The sequence below is a fragment of the Palaemon carinicauda genome, chromosome 18 (genome assembly GCF_036898095.1).
Source record: "Palaemon carinicauda isolate YSFRI2023 chromosome 18, ASM3689809v2, whole genome shotgun sequence".
Lineage (NCBI taxonomy): Eukaryota > Metazoa > Arthropoda > Malacostraca > Decapoda > Palaemonidae > Palaemon > Palaemon carinicauda.
In genome coordinates, this window is record NC_090742.1 from 1,546,718 (window position 1) to 1,568,309 (window position 21,592).

General features: G+C 35.9%; 1 protein-coding gene across 8 annotated transcripts in view; it reads left to right on the top strand.

Annotated features, from left to right (window-relative positions):
• LOC137657585 (uncharacterized) overlaps nt 1-12,585 on the top strand; it is a 31,920-nt gene extending 19,335 nt beyond the window's left edge. The window contains exons 1-5 of one of the 8 annotated variants that reach the window (XR_011047148.1): nt 6,422-6,547; nt 10,317-10,484; nt 10,842-11,005; nt 11,684-11,910; nt 12,226-12,585. The gene's annotated coding sequence lies outside the window, so the exon portion shown is untranslated. Of the gene's footprint in view, nt 1-6,413; nt 6,548-6,635; nt 6,695-9,720; nt 9,784-9,827; nt 10,027-10,316; nt 10,485-10,841; nt 11,006-11,683; nt 11,911-12,225 lie in introns of those variants that run through there. The other 7 variants (XR_011047147.1, XR_011047153.1, XR_011047155.1 and 4 more) reach the window with 7 other exon arrangements.
• Nucleotides 12,586-21,592: the final 9,007 nt, after the last annotated feature.

A 21,592-nucleotide genomic window follows, 5' to 3' on the forward strand; every position in this document is an offset into this window, starting at 1 on the left:
ATAATTTCTTTCCAGTTAATATTTTGCTCTGTATCATTTCAGTTATTCGCTAGAATTTGTATTCAGGCTTAATAGTTTTCAGATCACTATTATAACGCTTTCCAAAAAAATAAATCTTCAGGTTTTTTTTTTTTTGAAGGCTGCCACATTTTTGCTATTCTTGACATTAAGTGGAAGGTCGTTGAAGAGCCCCGGTGCAGCATAACTAAACGTTCTTCCTCCTATTGCATAATTCACACTAATTTCGAATAGTCTATATGGGTCATAAGCATGTCTAACTCTTACTTTCCTAATTAAAATACACTTCGAGCGTATTCATTTATTAATAGGCTTTAACTCACAACGCTGAGTGAAAAAGGTTCATAGATATACCTAGTGGAGGTAGAGATGTACTGTAATCTCTCTCTCTCTCTCTCTCTCTCTCTCTCTCTCTCTCTCTCTCTCTCTCTCTCTCTCTCTCTCTCTCTCGCTGCAGAGGTGATCGGCTAATGCTAACCGCTGAGATTAGTGTCGGAATATGGTCCCATTTCCTCCAGTATTCCTTTGTTGTTGAGACCTAAATGTGGTACTTGAGTCTAAATAGATATTTACTATGAGATTCAGGGCCTCTGTAACACGTTTTTTTGGACTTTGCTCCTTATCAAAGCATCGGATGTTGCTGAAAGTTCACATATGTATATTTTACAACCACACGCAAATTTTGTCAGCATTATTAATAACCTAAACCCAACAGTTTTAATTTTGATAGAGTAAAAATAATCTAGCCGACGCCCTGGGCAGTGATACCGAGCCAAGAGTCGAAAACATTCATTACGTAAGCAATGTAAACACCTTTTGACAAAATTTGGCCCCGCCCATCCACCAGACACCCATTCACCTTGTTCCATCGGCTCTGAAACCCATAACAGTCAAGAATGGCTAGCAGGATTTGGAATTGCCCCCGTGGTTGCAAAACTGCATTTGTCTTACGACTTGCAACTTTATACAGTCAAGAGAAAGCCCGTGGCCATATTTACTATAGCCTGAATAGGTAATTATTCAGTTTCTAGTTTAAATCCAATGTTTATGGTCTGATTTGTATTTAGCGTAACATGATTATAATACTTGTAATGTCATTCAGGCTTTTGAACATTTCCATTAACTATTCACTATGCCACCAAGAGAGAGAGAAAGAGAGAGATTGTATGTAAACAGTCTTTATAGAACTATTTTTGTTAAAATAAGAATTTTGTGCTAAACTCTCCATCAGACCAACGGATCATCCGATATAATTTTTTCTTCTTCTTAGGCCGTACGACCGTGTTGGCTATGTTTTGGCCATGACTGCATTTTGTAAATAAATCAGGAATAGTTTTAGGAGTTTTATTTGTACATCTAATGAGAATTTATAGGAGTAAAGTGAACATAATTCATTTATCCTTTAAAATAATTACTACATGTAGCAAAACAAATAATAGTAAAGATGAAAATGCAATGAAGGAATGATACCATACTTTATCTTTAGCTTCATCGGCAATAACATACCCAGTTGCCATAATTTGTCAGCTTAACGAAATAACTTATCATCTAATGTTAAACTTAATGTCTGAGGAGGCCATGGCTTATTGCACAGTGAAAAAACATGACAAAGACTTTATGAATGGCGGAACGATACATAAATGTGGGTGGGATATCTGTGCTAGCGTAGTAATACTACTGTAGCAGTAGTGCCGCAACAGTAGTATACATGAATTAAACGTTTACGCCAACTGATGGGATCCTTGAGGATCATTTAGCACTTTTTAAAACTACTCGAGAAATGAGTTTCTATAGTCAGAATTTAAATTTTCTGATCCAACAATGCCCATGATAGCCTTCAGTGTTTTTTTTAATTATAACCAGGCCAAAGTGGGTGGAGCCTCATTGTGTCATCATTCTGACGATAATTATTGGTGAAGGTTTAAAGCCAAAATACGGTACCGGCTATTTTTTTTTTCCAGTAAATGGGTAGGTAGATAGACAATAAATAAAAATTGCTTGACATTGGATATAGCAGTTATCAAATCAAGCTTGTCTACTACGTTTTTGAAAATTACCAACTATACCCTACACCTTGTCAATCTGATTATGACCTATAAAGTAGACTGCAATTTCTTAGGAAACTTATTTTGGGAGTTTATTAACATATTTTTTTATGAATAGAACTTACCTGGCAGTTATATATACATAGCTAATTATCTCTATTTCGGCAGAATTTTTCTAAACTAGGCAACCGCCTTGTGGTGGTTGGGTGGTAACACCCGTTAAAGGGTGGTAGGAGGAATCATTCCCGTTTTCTGTTCTTCAGTTCATCTCTGCCGGCCGGATCGACAACACGTTGGTCCGTCATTTAGAGTTTTTCTTCGCTTTCCCTGCTCGGTGTACCAGTCTGCTTTTTTGGTGAAGTACTCTGATTTGGGGTTTTGGCGATCGTTGTATTTTGTTTTCTCTTAGCTTTTTTGCTGTTTTTCATTATGAGTGAAAAGGGTCATTACCGTATCTGTGCGAATGAGGAATGTAAGGTGAGACTACCGAAAATGGCGGTAGACCCTCACACCGTTTGTTCTAATTGTAGGGGTTTTGTTTGTGCCCTTGATAATAGGTGCGGGGAATGTAAGGTTTTGGATGAGAAAGATTGGTTAATTATGAAGCGCTATGTGCGTAAGCTAGAGCTCGATAGAGTTAGGAGAGCTTCTAGGTCTAAGTCTAAGTCTGTTAGTGGTAAGGAAGACGAACTTAGCGTAGATTTATCTATTGATCCTATTATTGATTCCTCTTTGGAAGTTGATCCTTCCCTTGAGGTAGTAACTCCTGCACATCCTACAGGTTCCGTATCTACGGATGACCCTCGGTACACTAGCCTGGCGGCCGAGTTGAAGGCCATTAAAGAACAACTGGAGGCCTTTGAAGGTAAGGAAAGTGAAAGTGCTTGTGTTAGTGCAGTGGAGGTGGCGACTGACCGAATCTGTCATACCCCTAGGTCTAGACCTCTACCAAGCTCCCAGGACCAAGGGAGAAGGTACGTCGATGACCGAAAGGGGGTGAGAGGTACGTACCCTCGGTCAGCCGTCGCCTCAGACAGTCCTGTTGTTGATTCCCAGGCTGCTCTTGACCGTCACGGGAAAGACGTGTCGGATGTGTTGTTTTCTTCTCCGAATTCGTCCAGACGTAAATGGAAGTTTGAAGCTTCAAGACCTACTAAGAGGAGATGGAACCGCGACGAACGGTCTCGTTCTTTCTCTCCCGGTTCTAGCAGTTATGAACCTTGTCCGTCGGAGGATGATTTCGACTCCGTGCCTGTGAAAAGGGCGAAGCCTGCTGCCGAAGATCCTCCCCCCTTCTACGAGTGTTATTCGTCAGCCCCCCCCCCCCCTTCGGGGCCGCAAGACCCAGCTAATGTTGCTAAATCCTTTATGTCTGTCATGCAGGAACAACTTTTGACTTTAGTACAAGCCTTTAGCCGCCCTCACGCCCAGTCTGACAGACGTAAAGACGACTCGTTGCCGATTAAGAAGTCTGCTTCTAAGAGAGAACGGAGTTCTTCTTTAAAGAAAACTTCTCCCTCTCTACGCCAGGATGAGGAATGTGTGCTTTCGCCAGGCGATACTTCTTCGCGATACCAGGGCGATACGTTTTCTCGTTCTCGATACCGGGACGATACCTTATCGAACGATGCTGCTTCTCGTTCTCGATGCTAAGACGATACCGCCTCCCGTTCACGTTACCAGCACGATACCTCCTCTCGTTCGCTTCGCCACGACGATACCTCCTCTCGTTCGCTTCACCACGACGATACCTCCTCTCGTTCACGACGCCACGACGATACAGACCCTAGTTCTCGACGCCACGACGATACCGCCTCTCGTTCACGACGCCACGACGATACCGCCTCTCATTCTCGCCGCCACGACGATACCACCTCTCGCTCTCGACGTCAGAACGACTCTGCCTCTCGTTCTCGGTCCCAGGGCGATACCACCCTGCCTCTTCGGGACGATACTGCCTCTCGTCCCAAGGATTCTTCTACCGCGGGACTCCAGGATGCAACCCGTCTTTTGCAGGATGATGCCTTTGATTTGCCCTTGTCGGGTTCTAAGGATCCTTCTTCTCTTTCGAAGGATATTGCAGATGTGGATCAGGACCTCGAGGATGTTTCTGATGACGATGATAATCCTGCCGACGCTGTGGGAGATTACAAAGTTCTCTTTCGCTCCCTTCTTGAACTTTTTGGAGAGGAATTCCAACCTGCTGCCCCTCAATCTCCTCAGTCCCAATTTAACAGAAAGAAGGCCAAGAAACAGTCGGCCTTCATCAAGATGAAGCTGTCTATCTCCGCAAAGAAGGCTCTCACGAAGATTGATGACTGGATGATGGAGCGGAGACAAACAGTTAAGACTTCCTTCTCGTTTCCACCAGCTCGTCTTGCTTCAAGAGCGGGTATGTGGTATGCAACTGGAGAACCTTTGGGTCTGGGAGTGCCTTCCTCCTCCAAGGGTGACTTCTCTGGTTTAGTGGACTCTGCTAGAAGGCATGCTCTCAACTCAGCCAAGGTCATGTGGTCGATGTCGGAGCTGGATCATCTCGTCAAAGGTATTTTTAGAGCCTTTGAGGTTTTTAGTTTCCTAGACTGGTCGCTTGAGACTCTCGCAAGGAAAACTGAACAGATGGAAGGATCTAGGGACCTTACCAGTATTATGTCCTGTATGGATAAGGCCCTCAGAGATGGGGCGAATGAGTTGGCTGCTCTGTTCTCAGCTGGGGTCCTAAAGAAGAGAGCTCTGCTTTGCTCTTTTACTTCTAGGTCTGTTACCAATGCACAAAAGTCTGAGCTTCTTTACGCCCCCCTCTCTCAACATCTTTTTCCCGAGTCCCTGGTTAATGACATTACGCTTTCTCTGGCCCAAAAAGCCACCCAAGACCTTTTATCTCGTTCTGCTCGTAAGCCCTTGGCAGCCCCTCCTTCTTCTTTGAAACGGGAGGAAAGGAGATTCCAGCAGCCCTTTCGGGGCAGGACTACTTCAAGACCAGATTTTAGAGGGAGAAGGGAAGAATCAGGACCAAGATCTAACAGGGGTTCTTTCAGACCTCGCTCCAGAAAATGAAGTTCGTCTCCTCCAGACAGTAGGCGCAAGACTGTCAGGTTTTTGGCAGTCTTGGAAGAGGAGAGGGGCGGACACCTGGTCCCTCTCAGTCATCAAGGAAGGATACAAGATCCCCTTTCTGAAAAAACCTCCTCTCGCAGATGCTCCGCTGGCCTTAGTAGCCCGGTACTCAGATCCGGGGAAACAGAAGGCCCTAGTAGACCTTGTCAATCAAATGCTAGACAAGGGGGCGATAGAACCGGTTCGGGATCTATCTTCCCAGGCTTTTACAATCGCCTGTTTCTGGTCCCCAAGAACTCGGGCGGATGGAGACCCGTCCTGGATGTCAGCGCTCTCAACATATTAGTGGAGAAGAAGACAAAGTTCTCCATGGAGACGACTCAGTCAGTGCTGGCATCAGTACGTCCAGGGGACTGGATGGTGTCCCTCGACTTGCAGGACGCATATTTCCATGTCCCCATCCATCCGACTCAAATATTATATAGCCGTGATATTGCAGTTGAGTTTAATATTATTTTATTATTAATCATAGATTTATTATGACTTTTTCTAATTGCATTTTAGCAATTACTATAAAACCAGGTTACTAACTCTCTCTCTCTCTCTCTCTCTCTCTCTCTCTCTCTCTCTCTCTCTCTCTCTCTCTCTATATATATATATATATATATATATATATATATATATATATATATATATATATATATATATATATATATATATATATATATATATATATAATTCCCTCAAAGATACCCATTACAACATATTTACTTCACTTCGATTTGAATAAGATTAAACTTCTGACGTTTCATATATGACATATTTTGAGGTTAAAATTAACAATTTTAAAATTGTCATTTTTCAGCAGAAATGGGATTGAATTAGCAGTAGACATCTGGTCAAGGAGTCCGTAATCTGCAGGACTTTATATGAGGCTAATTAATGTTATTTATAAGCAAGATGACAATAACAGTCTAATGTTATTTATAAGCAAGTTGACAATAACAGTCTAATGTTATTTATAAGTAAGATAACAATGAGAGACTAATTAATGTGTTATCTATAAAGGCAATTAGAACATGTATAGCAGATATAAACGAAACTTAGAGTAATTTTGAAATCTTAATTGTCCACCCGGACATTTACACTCTAATTACGGAATAATTACCGGCATTTGAACTGTCTGTTAAGTGGTAATTAAGCAGAATGCCATTTAGGCAATTATAGGTGAAGAAAGGCAAGCTCCGTTGCCGTCTTCGGAGGTAAGACTCTTATACATATTAGTTAGAAGTACTGCATTATGAAGGAAGGTTTGAATATTCAGTGGATTGTGATATAACTTTTACTTGTGAGTGATGTTGTATACAATCTGCCATACATGAAAAATCTGTTACGTGCTGGACCTACAAGATTTCTTTGTATATATGGTTAAGTATTCTGTGTACAAGTCAGTTACACTATGTCTATTTTTATAGTTTATCCTTCCTTCAGGTTGAGGTTTGGCTGTATGTGGTTGAGAGCCGTGTCTTGGATAGTGAAGGTTGATCCTGCTATGCACGGAGTATCTGTGACAGGTAAAACCCTCAAGATTTGTGTGCAATATATATTGTAAAGTATTTTGTGCAAAAGACATTGTAATCCACGTTTATCTTCATAGTTTATCCTTCCTTCAGGATAATGTTACGCCATATATTGGGTGATATGGGAGTCTTGGATAGGGAAGGTTTGAGAAAGTCAATTGAGTTTGAAGTTGGAGCTTTATATCGGGCTTCGTGGAATACGATCCGTGAGTGATAAGGCATCTTAAGATATACCGGTATTACTCTTATATTTGTTTATGGGATGAGAGACCTTTAACTGTAGCACCGACAGTTGTAGGGTGACGGATCACGCCTCGAGAAAGAGTAGAACCTTTTGTCTCGTGCTCTGGATTTGATTATAGGTAATGCTGTGTATTTTAATTTTCTTTACTAGGTTTTACTCGTTTTAGGAACGTAGGCCATTTTCAGTGTTAAGGTTACACGAGGTTACTCTTAGCCGCCTAATGTAGCCGCCTAATGTCTATTACTATTTATATATTTTGGAACTTCAGTCGTTTTTAATGTTCAGATTTCACGAGTTTTAATTTCGGTTTTCATAAATTTTAATTACTTTATATTCTTTGGAAGGTATTTTTCAGTATTCGAAGCATTGATTGAATTATATCAACGTATAACTTTAGTTTAGCAACTTTTTTATTTTTTTATGCTATTACTATTTTGGTACGTTCGTCGTAAGGTTTAAAAACATGCCTGATTTTCGTTTTTTGAAAATTATTCTTTTATACTTGGTAGTTTATTTCTAACTGGCACAGTGATAACGATCGCATGTCAATTAGTATTTTTTTAAAGTACAGATCAATGTGTTATCTTCAGGTTAAAACTTTTGTCCACATCTGTTTGAGTAATATTTATGCGACTTTAAATTTAATTTTTTCTAAATTGCGTCTTTTTTTTTTTTTTTTTTTTTTTTTTTTTTTTTTTTTTTTTTTTTTTTTTTTTTTTTTTATGGAAATTTGAGTAGGTCATCATAAGGGATTTCCTTTTAAAATTGAAGCCTCGTGTTTGGAGTGACTTCTGCGTGTAAGTTAGCGTTTTTAAAAAGTTATTCTAACGATCTAATAGTAATTTGAAGTTTTAAAAGTTTTCTACCATCTGAACTTGGAGAGATTGTTTCTTAGAGATTACTTGAAATTTAGTTTATTTGTCTGTATAAAGCTTATCTCGACCAGTTAAAATATAAGGATTTGTCTTGTAGGAGAATTTTTTTTTTTAACTCGCGGAGAGTTTAAAGTTGAGAGTAACTTCTGCAAGTTTTTAAAATATCTTATCTAAATTTTAAGACTCCTATTATTTACGTGGGCTTAAAGTATTTTAAAATATAGCTTATCGAAAGTTTAAGACTATTTTTTACGTGGGTTTAAAATATTTAGCAATGTTTTGTTTAGGTTATTCATTGGCAATATGGTACATTTAAGAGTACTTTGTATTGATGCAAAGGGGTAAATGCTTTTAAATTGCTTGGTCCAGCGTATGGTTAGGATGTGTCCCATTTAGACAAGGAAATTGTCACTTTCCTTAAACTCTCCCACTAAACACCCTTATAGACTACGGTGGAATAGTATGCGTCTAATTGAAGGTTAATCCTTCTTTTGAGTTTACATGACTTTTAATACTTTATGTATTTTGCTTACTTTAAAGGCCTCTTTTCTGTTCCCATGCTGCAGGGGAAAATTTTTCAGTTATTACCTTACGTATTTAACTTTCTTCAAGGGCTGCTTTCCTGTTCCCATGCTGTAGGGGAACCCTACTTTTACACTAGTAATAAGTTACGTACTTTACTTGCTTAAGGGCTGTTCATTCCGTTCCCATACTGCAGGGGAGCGCTCTACTCTTAACAGGGTCCAAGGTAGTTATATCGTATGCATTCAAAGGCGTTCAGCATTTCACACTGCACATTATCGAAGCACTTGCGAAACTGCACTTTAACTATGACTTGTTAAGGAATTTTTTTTTTTTTTTTTTTTTTTTTTTTTTTTTTTTTTTTTTTTTTTTTTTTTTTTTTTTTTTGCGTTCTTAAAGTATATGGCTATGATTGGCTAATACTCATGATTTCAGTTGGAAATGTCGGTAATTAAAAACTAGTTATGGGGATAATGTGACCTGTCCATTTGCACCAAAATACTTTATAAATGCCATTTATTGAATATTCTAGTTTTGTTTATCGTACAGGTATTTTTTCTTAAATTATCACTGCGACAGATAAATAATTCTCCAAAAATTGGAAGCTGTACATAAGTTTATATGCCAAAGAAAATTGGTTAGATTCTTCCTGTGCTGTTATTTATTATTGCTCTTAATATAAACTTAAATATTAATATCCTACTTGGTTCTGTTGAAAGATTGATGGCAGCTGGTGCAAACTTCACAGGTGCAACTGGTCTGGAAGTTCTATGATTTATCTTTAGTGTTTAATATTTAAATTAGGGGAGTATGTTATTTTCAGAAAATTGATATTGCACAATAAGAGCTCTTCGATTTTATTTCTTAAAGTAGTGTAGTTATTATAGTTTCAGAAAGATTTAGATGCACAATAAGAGCCCTTCAACTTTTATTTCTTTAACTTCATTAACTTTCAGCATATGCCCAGATGTGTGGCAGTGTAGTTTAGCCCCCTAGTATGACGGTTTTACTAGAAAAGAGTAAAAGTTAAATCCTTTTTCAAGGATGGGATGGCAGAGCAGAGGCTGTATAGCAATACGAAAGGACCTAATTAGAGTAGGATTAAAGTTGACAAGTGTGATTTCTCATATGTACTTAGTGCCCACAGAGGAGTGTTCATGTAATAAAGCTATACTTAGCCTATAGTCCTTAAAATCTGACCATTGCAGGGAATAGCAGCGTGACTGTGTAAAACAAATGCAAAGAGAAATTGGCTGTAGCTGGTAATGAGTTCATTGTCTAAACATCCACATGTTAAGTATAATAGTCTTTCACGATTTCTTTGTTAATTAGTGTTTTAAATAATTCTTAAAATTCAGCATTTTTTTTTTCTCCTAAAGGTGTGGGTATAATGGGAGCAGTCGCAGTAAAGATGGATCCAACCACAGCACCTATACAAACTAGTAAGTATTAATGATTTGTATTTTGTTTCCTGACCAGTGTTGTTAAACTGGTCGTTGTGATGCTATGTTTATTCTTGATGTGTTGATAAAAGGTGCCAAAAATATGCAATGTAAAACGCAATGGATTGGTGGAAAGAGAGAGGGTACTTTTAATATTTTTTTCTTAATAGAAGAGTCTTATAAATGAGCTATTTACTGTTTTTCATAATTACTGAGATCAAACCTAGTGGGGGAGAAGAGGGCGTTAGTATTGCTATTTTTTCTACCTTATTTTACTAAGGTTGTGCAACTCGGGCGATGAGTAACTCGACTGGTCTTGCTGTTTGTCGTAGTTAGTAATGGTTTCTCTGGTGGTGGCACTCCTGGTTGGTCTGCAAACTGTACAACTTACTCTTTAAATTAAACCTAGTAACACTACACTGTATAGTAGGACATGGGATAGTCTAAAATGTCAGTTTGACTGTAAACTTTGGTTTAATTGCTGGACGCTGGTCTGAATTCTGCTGCTGATTTTCTTCCTTTTCTCTCTCTAGAATCTCTGCACGCCTTAGAACGATGTAGCCATCTCATCGGTATGTGTAGTCCTTACATCTCGAAGCAGTGCTCTGAGCATCATTTGGTCTTACCAGTCTCTTTATCTTGACTGTAACTACATACTGCAACTGCACGGTTCTCTCCAGTTGCACAGTCTCCTATATAAGGTAACAATTGTTCATTATACATTCAGTAATGTCTGATATACTCATAATGCATAGTTGTGAAATTAGTTTACCTAAATTTCCACCCATTTAGAGACAGCCAAGGCTGAAATTCACAAATGTGACAACATTGATATCTGAATATTGGGTTGGAGAGCGGTCATAAGGATTGAGTTAAAGGTTAAAAGTTTACTTTTAAAAAAGGTACTTCGTATTTTCCTATAGTAATCTGAATGTGTTTTATCGGCAGGGAACCTTAAATAAATTTTTCAAGTTTTCATACTTGAATAGGCCAGAAATTTACTGATATCACTATCTAAATTTAGCAGTTACTAATTGAAATTACTTTACATGTTGTAGCGATGGCTCTGGTTTGGATAAGACCTCGACTGCTCCAATTCAGCACTAGAAGTCTCTCTGAACTTTTTCGAACATTACCTGATAATTGAGGCTAATACGGAGATAATTTCAACCTTGAATGCAATTGAAAATACTTTTTCCAATAGTTCCTTTATGCCTTCCAAGTAAGTTTAATTAACTTAACATTTCCATGATTGAATTCATGGGTATACTATGAAATTTGAATATAAAGATTAAAACTAATTCATTAATTTGGAACCACATAAATAAGGTTTGATTAATATTCTAAAGTTTTATCAGTTATTCTGAAGTTTAATCGGATCCCTTTTTAAGATTTTTAACTTATGGAAAAAACTGATCATTGTAATGAAAGTATAAAAAACTGATCATTGTAATGAAAGTATATCGTTACTAAAGGTATGACTAAGGATTTTGTTGGATTTTAACCCTAATGCTGTTCCTATAAGATGAAGTGTCATTAAATTCAATTTTTTAGTAAACTTAGATTAGTTAGAATTTGTGGGAGGACTTTGTTAGAAATTAACCTAATATTTAGTGTGAAAGTTTATACTTTTTGGTAGCCCTATGTGAACTAATGTGTCTGAAGAGTGTTCTGAAAAGTTGCAGTGGCTTTTGAATTTAGCTTCAAAGTTTATGGTGTTTTATATAATACAGATTCTGTATTTTGAAATTTTTTTTATTTGGGAACTTTATCACTTTTCCAAACAAGATGGTGATGTGGAATGGTGATGTGGAATTTAGATGTATGATAAAAATTCTCGAATGGTTATAAATTGTAAGATAATAAATGTTTCGTAGTAAAAGAAAATATTTATTTACAGCTGGGCCCCAGTAACCCCATTACTGTTGGTCATGGAGAATGTCTTGGAGATGTGGCCAAGAACTTGTGGACAGGGGTAAAGTCTATAGAAAAGGTATATAGATCCTGGATAGGAGTGGAAGTTCGTGGAATTGTTGACGGCAGTCCCAAAGCCTTGAAGCAACCTTTGGAGGTAACTAGTGTTCGGGACACACTAGGTCTCCGGAAGCTGGCAGATTTTAGACTAAGGTATACTGAGCTTTTCTATGTAATTGTATACTTATTTTGGCATATATACTAAGATTTGTATGTAGTGGACTTCCAATTTGGTACACTTTATTTGGCCTAATAAGAAAAGCAATTTTTTTCTAAAGTTAAAAAGAGTTGTTCTATTTAGTAAATTTAATAAAGTAAACTTCCAATTTTGTTCTATTTAGCAAAGTCTATCTATCGAATTTCCAATTTAGTGATCTTCCAAGAATTTATTTGGCACGAAATAGCAATTGTTGGATTATTTTCGAAATATAAAAAAAACTAAGCTCTTATTTCTCCTTTCTTTTCCAGATTCATAAGAAGACTTCATGCGAGCAGGTTCCTAACGATATATTAAATTCACGCCCATTTGTCAGGCCTTGAGTTATTTTTGGAAACTGAAGGAGCAGCCATTTTTGGGCTTAAAGGCGTACTGACGTCACTATGTATTTGCTTTGATAAAAAGTCCTTGCCTATCTTCCAAATTCAAGTCCATAAGGTTTACATTGCAGTCATCATACACGTTCATATATCAGAGGTGAAATTGGAATTCTATGAAGATTTATTTTCTAAGGTCTTGAAGATAGTTATGTTTGGAAAGGGAGTTGATTATAGAAAGGCACTGAGCAACCACTGTAGGCATAGACTTTTACATTAAAATTATCAAAGGTGGTTTTTTTCTTATATTTTTTTCAGAAACTTTATACACTTTCATATATGACGAGAGAATTGGGATTGTTTATGAAATTAGATTTTATAAATATTTTCTATGTATTGTAATGTGACTTAACATCTTTATCAATCTACTCTTGTGGTATATGCAACTTGCAAACAAAGGTTGATAACTCTATTCCCAACGGTTCTTTATTGAATTTTCGATCTTGGAAATATTAATACATATCCAAGGAATAACATTGAATAATAGAACACACTATATTACAATGATTAACAAAGGGTGGTGATTAAATTATAAAATACTAATTGGCTTATGACAATGATCAAAATAGTTTTTGTAAACTCTTGGATTTGTCTGAGCTGATAATTTTATAAAAAAAAAAAAAAAAAAAATTGCATTTTGGAATGTTTTCCCTTCTCCCTTCTTTTTTGGTCTACTGCACTACTGGGATTGTGGTCTTTGGACGTCTGAATTATTAGTGGAAACAGGGCACAGGAAAACTGCTTTATTCGAATAGACTAGTCCACTTAACCTCTGATACAGGTAGACCCCATGGAAATACCAGACAGCTTCGCTGAAAACGTCAATATAATGGAAAGGACTAAGAGCCGTTTCTTACCAGAAGATTCTATTTATGAAGTCGTAAATACTTGGAGCATAAGGTCAAAAACAATGTGTATTAGTGTTTATTATTACTGATGTGCCCAAGCCTTTTAGCCGTCTTGTGAAATATTTGTTACGTAGAATTTTAATTGCAGTCTTAGTTTGAAAAGTTAAATTAACTTTCTAAGAACGAGGGCATATTGTTAAATATGAAGGAAAGTTACTGTCATTGGCAGAAAAGTTTTTGTATAGACTAGTTGAAGAGAAGTACAGTATTACTCCATCGCACAAGCGAATGACTAAGATTAACCTTTGAGAACGCGGTTCTAAATGGAATAAAATAGTTTTAGAAGTCGATAAAATTCCGCAATGTTATTATTGAAAGACACTATTAAAGTTTTCTTTAATCATAACTTTAGACTGTGTCGACTGCCATATATAACTACACAGTGGCGTGAATAAAAATTTATATGGAAACATTTGCCCATTGATGATGAGACCATAACTTTAGGGCAGATCTTGGTTAGATGTTGAGGTTATAGGGAGATTAGATTTAAAGGAAGGCCTTAAGAAACAAAGAGCATGGAGGGAATGAAATTAAAGTGCCTTTATAATTATCTATTAAGGAAGCAATAACTTTGTCATCTTTTAAATGGCATGATAAAAAAAAATTAAAAGAAAGTGGCTAAGAACTAATATAATTCTAAACTAAGGTTAATTTTAACTTTTACGGGAGTTAAGTCATCTTCTAAATGGCATAGTGGAAAATTAAACAAAAGTTAATGAGTAAAAAGAGAAAGCACTTTCTAATAGAATTATAAACAAAATAAGTATTACTAACTTTTGCAGTTATAACTTAAAATTCTGATACTGTACCAGAGATGCAAGTAAGACGAACAAGATTTAATATAACTATTGATAGATTAGTAAAGATAATGAAAGGAACAAAGAGAAGAATGAGATTGATCTGGTGTCAATATCTGAAGTAATTGGAGTGAAGAACTATCTAGTCTTGACCGCATAGTTTAAGCTTCCTAAAGCTTTGATAGTGGCTTTTAATTACAACGGTTCTAAAAAGTGCTCTTGATTATCTGTACTAGAGTTCATGCAGCCGTATTTCGAATAATCTATCATGGCAGAAGTGCTATATGTAATTCTTATACTAGTTAGTTATAGAATTGAAGCATTGATGCCTACAGGCCATTACATTTTACAGAGACAACTGTATGCTCTGCTAAGAATGACCTGCCGGAAATAGTGGATGAGGACGAATGTGCTTTTGATTTTATTGTTAGCACAGTTTTTGACACGGTTGTGCATGAACTATGTTTTACGGTACATTCGTATTGAAAACTAAGCTTTTGAGTATCTTAAGATTTATTTGGTAGAAAGAAACTATTGTGTACGAAGAAACTCTCGTCATATGAACTGTCCAGCAGAGTTGTACCGCAGGTAAGTGTACTAGGCCCAACCTTCTTTTACATCTGTACTATATAGGTCTATCAAGTACTAAAGAGACATGTCGTGAAATTCAAACTATTTGCAGATGATACACTATTTTACTACTCTCAGAATGACATGATGATACAGCCGTGAATGTAAACTACGTTCTCAGTCTTAGAGAAAGGATGACAATTAATCAAAACTAAATGAAAATAATTTTTTTTATGGTGGCAGGAAAAAACAAAGAAACTAGGGTGACATCCAAATAAATCTTGAGTTCTGTCCCGATATCTAAGAGTTCGTCACCTACGTGTGTCAGCGCACCGTAATATGTGTATCAGATCTCATATAAGTAATTTATATCATCTCGGAAACATTACTTCTATAAAGAAATATCTGGATGAATATGGTTACGAAATTCGATGAAAACTTATCACCAGAAATGTTTACTTCAATACAACTTGTACAAAAGCTAAGATAAATACATAACCAATTACCAGAGGAAAAAGATTGGGAATGGTGTTTCCTCCTCCTCCTCCTCCTCCTCCTCCTCCCCCCCCCCCCCCCCCGGAGAAACTATAACCCCTGTATAGATTAAAACAAGAATAAGTTTTACGAGCTGTGCAACAACTCCGAATAGTTGCCAAATCTCGATGTCAGTACTCTGGCTGTCAAGAATGATTGTCTATATAACAGATCTGATTTATATAGATTTTTACGTAAAATTACTGTTTTAAATGATTTCAGGTTATTGGTGTCGATCCAATCCTCTCGAATGTGGAGCTTGGAATTATTCAGCTCTAGGAATGTCAGTCCATAGTAACGCTCTCGCTTGTTGCCAGAAAAATTTAAATTATAGAATTATTCCAAGAAAGAATTGCAGTTTTTATATCTTTACTCAAACAGTTCAGTTAATAACTTTCTGTTAAGGATCAGATAAGTAGACAAAGATAACTAAACATTGCATTTCTTGTTTAACCTTTTAGGCATTACTAAATGGTCCTCATTGTAGCTGTCCTTGGTCTTATCTTCCACTATTCATCCAATCTCTTGTAACTTTTACTGCAGATTTTTCCCCAATTGAAATTTGGTGCCAAAAGGCTTCTCCTGTCCCAGGTCCCGTGTTATATGATCCAAATTTTATAAACACGTAAAGGTTCGATGCATATAATAATTTTCTTTTACTTATAATTAGTTTTATTTTGTCTTTTCTAACCTAGCATTCCATGTTCTTTAACTTTTCTGTCTCTATTTTACGCCACTTACAGAAAAGTCCTTGCAGTTTAGAAATGAGATATCTCTCTCTCTCTCTCCCTCTCCCTCTCCCTCTCCCTGTCCCTCTCCCTCTCTCTCTCTCTCTCTCTCTCTCTCTGTGCAAAACGTGAAAGGGTATAAAATTAGTTAGAAATAAGTTCAAATTATGTAAGGAACATAGTTTGTAGTAAAAAGTACTTAGCAAAGTCTACCATCAAAACTAATTTTCCGTTTTCTGTTAAGGGGGTTTTAATCGATATTCATCCATTTTCTTTTGTATCTACTCTAAATTCAGTCGTAAATACTGGCATAAACCCTTCAAAGAGCCATACATAATTAAAAACTGTAGTAATAACAATAAATAATTATGAAAATGCAAATAATGATGATAATGGCAGTAATAATAATGATGATAATGAAATATTGATTATTAATGGGTCATTTTTTTCGAATTATTTTTAATCAACCTGTTGAACTCCAAAGAAAGCGAGAGAATAAAAGGTGTATATATATATATATATATATATATATATATATATATATATATATATATATATATATATATATATATATATATATATATATATATATATATATATATATATATATATATATATATATATATATATATATATGGATCCTCTTTTATTTAGCCCGTCTATGAGACGACTGGTGAAATCTAACCGAGGCCCTTTGCGTCAATGTGTGTGTATACTTCAATATTTAGCCATGAATGTGTTTCATATCAAATTCACTCGTATCTTCGGTAACATACCCAAAGGGGACTTGCAAGTTATAATAGCCAGGATTCCAACTCATGACTCGAAATTGAGACAAGACTATTCAGTTGAATTGTCTGGCTCTCAAAAGAAATATAATGCGATTTCGATTCTCTGTTGCAGATTCCTGACAACGGATTATTAATTACGCAACAGCTGATTGTGAAATGCATTTGTCTGTGAGAGAGGAATCCTATTGTTATGTGAATGTATGTTTCTATGCATGACTTCGTATGTATAATCGAGTGAATTTGCACGTATGTTACGATATTATTATTAGTAGTAGAAGTATTTTATTATTATTATTATTTATTATTATTATTATTATTATTATTATTATTATTATTATTACTAGTTAAGCTACAACCCTAGTTGGAAAAGCAGGATGCTATAAGCCCGAGACCTCTAACATGGAAAAATAGCCCAGTGAGGAAAGAAATAGAGCACTAAATTACAAGAGAAGTAATGACCAATTAATACAAAATATTTAAGAACAGTAACAACGTTAAAATAGATCTTTCACATCTTTAAGTATTGATAAGTATGTATCAATAGTTATGCGAGTATTTAAAAGTGACTATTTTATATTTAATTTTCTCTATTCCTCTAACTATTTAAATGACTGCAGATTCTTCTGACAATATTTTACTCAGAATTGTCACCTTAGATATTTCATCCTTATTCTGCCTTATTTTAATCTTAGTATTTTCGTCGTATTTTGTCTATTTCATGGATAGAATATTTTATCCAATTAAGATTTCCTTGTCGAATATGGCCGTTTGATGGCAAGGTGGTGGCCCAGATTATTATTTAATATTTATTTATTATTATTATTATTATTATTATTATTGTTATTATTGTTGTTGTTACCATTATCAACTTCGCCAACAAAGTTGAAAGGTTATATTTTACCCCCCCCCCCATTTGTGTGTGTGTGTTTGTGAACAACTTCCCTACCACAATTTTGATCGTAGAGTAGTGAAACTTGCAGGGATTAGCTGTCATGGGAAAAGCTGGAAATTATTACATTTTGGAAGGTCAAAGGTCAAGGTCACGGTCGAGCAAAAGGTTAATAAATAAGCTGCCATGGCGGAGGTCTGCGCTCTACTGAGTGCCCCTCTAGTTATTATTATTATTATTATTATTATTCCTGTTGTTGTTGTAGTTGTTAACAGTTTGATTAATGTTTGGCCGAATACCACATTATTCACATATATGATAATAAATCTAAAATATTCCAAGTTTTTTTTATATTACTAAAATACATTAATTAGATATCATTCTTTAGCCTTGGTGTCCCAACAACACATAAATAACTCCAAAATTTTATGCGATTTTAAATTGGGTTACAGCCAGTGACTGTATGCAAGATATAGTTTAGGAAGAACCAATTTATTCGCTTGTTTATGAAAATTTTATTTTGATTTTTCTGTTTTTAATTTTCACGTACATTTAAATTTTGCTTTCTACACTTTATAATTGATTAATTTTCCCATTTGGTATATTCATTTGAATACATAAAAAGTTATTAATTTATGTTAAATACTTTGTTGAAAGTGTCAATGTTCTCTTGAGAAAATAAGCTTTAGACAAAAATTTACTGGAAAAGTGTTCAACCAATAGGAGGAGAGCTTTCATACTTCCTAAGTAAAAGAGAAAAGTTTCAGCCAATAGGAGATAGGAATCCAAAAAGTTTCCGGTGGAAGTCTCTGATTGGCTTAGAAAAATTTCTCTGTTTTCAGAGCATTTCCCAAGGAACCTTGAAGGAGAGAAGGTCAGTCAAATATTCGTGTGAAATCTAATTTCAAAATAGGATTATAAATGTTATTTTCATCGATGGCGATTATCAAGTGTCTTAGTGAAGTGTATTTATTTTGTATATCGTTTAGAAAATACATTTTTCTATTCAAATGTCATCATATTCGTGCTGAATTTGTTTTCAAAATAGGACTATGTTTTCATAAATGGCGGTTATAAAGTGTCTTAGTGAAGTGCATCATTTTTGTATGTTTTTAAATAAGACATTTTTATTAACTTAAATGTCACTCTATCAGTATGATGAAGGTGAAAACATGGTAAGATATCTCGAAATTTATAAGGTAGGAACATTTGTTATACCTCGTTTTGATTGTTAAGGTAGGTATGGTTATTGATACATGGTAGCCTATAACTGGTTTCGATACGATATGAAATATAGTAATTTAATTCGGTTGTATTAGATATATTTAAAGAGCTTAGAGACCCCTGGGTAGGACGTTGGATGTAATTAAAGTACATTGTTTACCTGATATTGTACTGTGGTAAGGGAGTAGCCATATTGTTTTTCAATAAGTAAACTGATTAATTACTGTTCTGAGTAAATTATTAATCACATGTAATTGATTCATGTATTACTGATGTATTTAAATTTTAATTACCGGTGTATTTAGTTCTCAAATCCCGATGTAGGTAAATATATTTTGATTTAACCAAACAGGAATTTGCTCTAAGAAGTGTACGAGAGCTGGTCGGTTTGGCTATGTCTTTGTGTGGCTAATTTGTGCTGGGAATAATAATAGCTTCCGTATCTAACGAATGAAATATGATCATCTGTGCCATTGTATAAGTTCATTGTTGCGTTTGCCATATTCGAATTGCGAAGGGAATGTATCCACCCCTGCCTGTTAATTCTTTGTTTATGCTCAACTTTACACAAAAACTACTGTACTGAATTTGATCAAACTTGGTAGTCTTGCTGGGTATGACCCAAAGATAAATCTATAACAATCTGGATTGAGTACATTAAAGTACAAGTACGCAGCATTACTTTGAATATAATAGTAATGTTAAGTATATGGTAAATATTTTATTTTTTGTTTGTGCGCAACATTACGCAAAATCTATCGAACCAATTTCACCAAAATTTGGTGGACACGTGGGGTATGACCCAAGGACAAATCCATTAGATTTTGAAGAAGAAACATTGAAAGACAAGTACGCAGTGGAGTTAAGAACAAAATAAGACTTCTTGGGCGTGGCGAAGGCATACTCAACTGATTGCCCCTCTAGTGGGTTATTCCATAGTGATCCGTGGGGTGTCTTCCTTAATCCTTGGGGGTATGAGTCTTAGTGATCCTTGAGGGGGGTGCCTTTATAAGTGACCCTTGGGTAAGGAAGATATTCTAAATGTAATAAATGTCTGTTGATAATGATTATCAAAATTTCTAAATCCCGTATATGTGGCTTTCAGTGTTACTCATATGTTGCACTGTATGCAATACTTAGGGTCTTTGCTGTACTGACTTTTTAACAGCTTGCTATACCTCTGTTCCCAATTCTTTTCTTAGATACGTGTTTTTCAAGATTTCTCTTTTACTTCATGGCACAACTGCGTTTTTAAAAGTTGCACCTGGTCGCTGAGTGGACTCCTAGGTCCCTGTGCAAGGGCATAGTACCCAAATTGATAGGTAGATAACTTGGTTATTGAAGAATGGACTTGTATTTAAACGAAACTGCTTGAAATGTAATACAGAAAACGCTCTCTCCCAACGTTAGCTCTGTTCCATTTTCCAATTGGACAGTTTCAGTAAACGATAATTTAACAATAATTGTACGAAATTTGAACCACCTAACCAACACCTATGTTAAGAAATATGAAGCATATATTAACACATTTGGTTGTCGTAATCCCAAGAGACAAGGGAGTGTGTCATCCTGATGACTTTAATTAACAGTGTTGGTCAATCATATGATCAATTCATTTCATCTTCAGAGGCAAACCTGTTGATGCTCTAGGATTGCGTCACTTCAATATCCTGATATCACAATCTAGAGAAATGTCAATCAATCACGGCAGTCCAGCATTTGCTGCTTGACAGTCCGTACCTTGATTATCAAAAGCGAATACATTTCACGAACAATTGGTAGGAATTCTAGCAGATGGTCCCGATTTCTCAGTTATTGCTATGTTAAATTATTACCAAACGTAAAAACTGAAATATAAGATATGATTTATATATTCTTTGTTTTTTTTTCTATCATTTCCAGGGTCAGTCCGAAAAGAGCTTTGCTAGGCTCGGTAGTCAGGTTACCGTTAACCTAAAATTTGTAACTCTCTCTCTCTCTCTCTCTCTCTCTCTCTCTCTCTCTCTCTCTCTCTCTCTCTCTCTCTCTCTCTGGCATGAGACGTTTATATATATTTCCATTATTTCTGTATAATAGTGAGAGAAGGTAGTAGGTATCAATATCAGGCTATACTGAAACTTCACAACAAGGTCTTTTACTGTTGTGAGATTATATACTGTTTTTGTTTAATAACCTTTCTTAATGCATAAAAATTCATAACTTTAAAAATGACAATACTATCACACCTTGTTTTCTTGTATTGAAATAATCTTCTTTCTAATCTATATCTGCAGTCAGTTATCTGGTCCAACTCTCACGAATCCTTTCTTCCTCTCCTTTGGTCGCTGCAACCTCACCCTCCTTGTGAGCTAAATATGGGGGGTTTTGGGGGAGAGCCTTTAGATCTATTTGCTGATTCATCAGCAGCCATTGCCTGGCCCTCATTGTTCCTAGCTTGAGTGGAGAGTTGGCTTGGGCGCTGATCATATGTATGGATGATCAGTCTCTTGGGTATTGTCCTGCTTGATAGGGCAATGTCACTGTCCCTTGCCTCTGCCATTCATGAGAGGCCTTTAAATCGTCGTCCTGTGTCTGACCAAATTCTTCGGTTCCAAGCAGGACCCGAAGAATCAATTGCCTTGTACATTTAAATTGCCAAACCTATCATAACACTCAGAAAATAAGGAAGTCTTCGACTTTTTTCCCGAAAGACTTAAAACATCAATGACCCTTAAGTCAAGTGTAATGTCCATAAGAAAACTGTCTATGATAATCATTTCCGTACTATATCTTAATTATGTATTCTCGCATTTCCAGAGGG